This window comes from Cucurbita moschata, unplaced genomic scaffold (assembly GCF_002738365.1).
Source record: "Cucurbita moschata cultivar Rifu unplaced genomic scaffold, Cmos_1.0 Cmo_Scf00017, whole genome shotgun sequence".
NCBI classification, from domain to species: domain Eukaryota; kingdom Viridiplantae; phylum Streptophyta; class Magnoliopsida; order Cucurbitales; family Cucurbitaceae; genus Cucurbita; species Cucurbita moschata.
In genome coordinates, this window is record NW_019268533.1 from 2,405,293 (window position 1) to 2,407,754 (window position 2,462).

Genomic DNA, 2,462 nt, shown 5'->3' on the forward strand with positions numbered 1-2,462 from the left:
TTTTTTTCAGGTACGTGAGGCGTCGAGTCAAGAGAGGGCGCGTCGATCGATGTGGGTTGTCACAGAGGAAGCGTGTCCCGGGGCGTCAGTCTAGTATATTGAATAGTTCACTTTGACCTTAATGTTTCTTTTCTTGTTTTTACCTGGGCACTTATGTCCTTTTAATAAAGATACGTTTTTCTTTGAAACAAATGACTTCCTTGAAATTCTCGCTTATACATTACATGTCATACAATGTTAGTCACGGCTTAAGGATTATGTTTTTTTCCGGGTCGTGACAAATTTGGTATCAGAGCACCAGGACATAGGTCCTGTAGACACTTAGGTTAGAGAGTCGTATCCTCTGTGACGCGCCCATCAATCACGTGCTGCTCGCGACCAGACAGTCTCACGAATGAGAGTCGTATCCTCTGTGACGCGCCCATCAATCACGTGCTGCTCGCGACCAGACAGTCTCACGAATCTGAATTGTATCCTCTGTGACGCGCCCATCAATCACGTGCTGCTCGCGACCAGACAGTCTCACGAATCTGAATTGCGAAATTAAGAGATAAGATATGAAGTAGAGAGTTTTCTTTTTCATGACTGTTCTCTTGTGTTTTACAACACATTTCCTAGAGGATGAACCCTGTATGTAATGTAACCACAAAGTTTTCATTGTGGTAGCTAAATGGCACCTAAGAGGAGTGGAACCTATCTCGGGCCTGGACCTAGAAGGGGAAGAAGAAGAGTCGCTCAGAACACTGATGTCCCGTCTCCTGAGGCGGAACAACCTGTACCTGAACCTCAAGAGGAGGTTGAAGAAATGCCTGAATGGTTTGAATGTCCTATACCACGGGCACCAAGGTCAGGAATGAGTCAGAGGAGAGCAGTGACTCAAGACTTACCGGACGCAGACTCTACTGCTCCTCCTCCTGAAGCGGTCCCATCAGTGCCCACCGATAACGTGGAGGTTCCACCTAGACAACCAACAACTATCCTCACTACAGATGTAGTACAGTCTTTTATGTTAACCTCTATGGAAAACCAGGCTCAAATGGCTCAGATGATGCAAACACTGGTCACTAACCAGGCCATGATGCAACAGGCCATTCAACAGGCAACGCTGCAACAGACAACATTACAACAGACAGCAATGCAACAGACAGCCACGCAACAGGCAGCAATGCAACAGACAGCATTGCTGGGAAACAGAGACTCTGGAACTATGACCATAGAGGCTCGTTATCTTAAGGATTTTTAGAGGCAAAAACCGCCTTCCTTCGAAGGTGGCAAAATAGATCCTATTGCAGCAGAAAATTGGCTTGAGGCCATGGAAAAAGCCTTCTTTTACATGAACTGTCCGCTGGAATATCAGGTTCACTGCGGAACGTATATGTTGGAAGGAGAGGCTCATTTGTGGTGGAAGGGTGCTAAGAAGTTGATTGCACCGCTTGGAGAGCCTATCTCTTGGCCTCAGTTCAAAGAGGCTTACCTCCGCAAATACTATCCAGTCGCTGCTAGAATGAAGCTGCAAGCAGCATTTCATGAACTCAAACAGGGTGACCTATCTGTGGAGGATTATGATCAGGAGTTTAATAGATTGTCTAGATTCTCTCCTATATATGTCAGTACTGAAGAGCTTAAGGCTGAACGTTTTATCGCCGGCCTAAGGGAGAACATTAGAGGTTATGTGGCATCACAGGCATCCTCAGACTATACAGCAGCTCTTAAGATGGCTACCCTCATAGATGCACCTCGCACTGACAGATTACAAGCAGGGTCAACCCAAAACTCCCAGATCGCAGTCCAGGGAAAACAGATAAATCGAAATCATCCCAGGACTAACAGACCACCCCGTGGTGGCACTGCCAATCGCGGAAGAACCCTAGCACAGAACAGGAATCAATGTCCTAAGTGTCAACGTACTCACCAGGGAGAATGTCGCCTGGGGACTAATGTATGCTATAATTGTGGCCAGATGGGACACTATGCAGCAAATTGTTCTCAACGGAGAGACGATGTCACTAATCGACCTGTAGCAAAGAATCAAAGGGGTCGGGGTGCCCAACAGCAGCAGGGGCGAGCTGTAGCCCATGCAACTACAGGCAGGCAGGCCGATGCACCTGACGCGGTTGTTACAGGTACGCTACCAGTCTTTGGTCACTTAGCTTTTGTACTATTTGATTCGGGTTCTACACACTCATTTGTGTCCGAGGAATTCGTTGACCTAGCACACCTAGAAAAAGAACCCTTGGAGACCATTCTATCAGTGTCCACCCCTACTCACGAGTTATTAATGGCTACACATAGAGTTAAAAGAGGTAATGTGACAGTGTCGGGACGAGTCTTAGAAGCTACTTTAATAGTTTTAAGCATGCAAGACTATGACATCATTTTGGGTATGGATTGGCTAGGCGAGAATCGTGCTCTTATTGATTGTGAAACTCGAATAGTTACTTTCAGACTCCCGTCAGGGGATA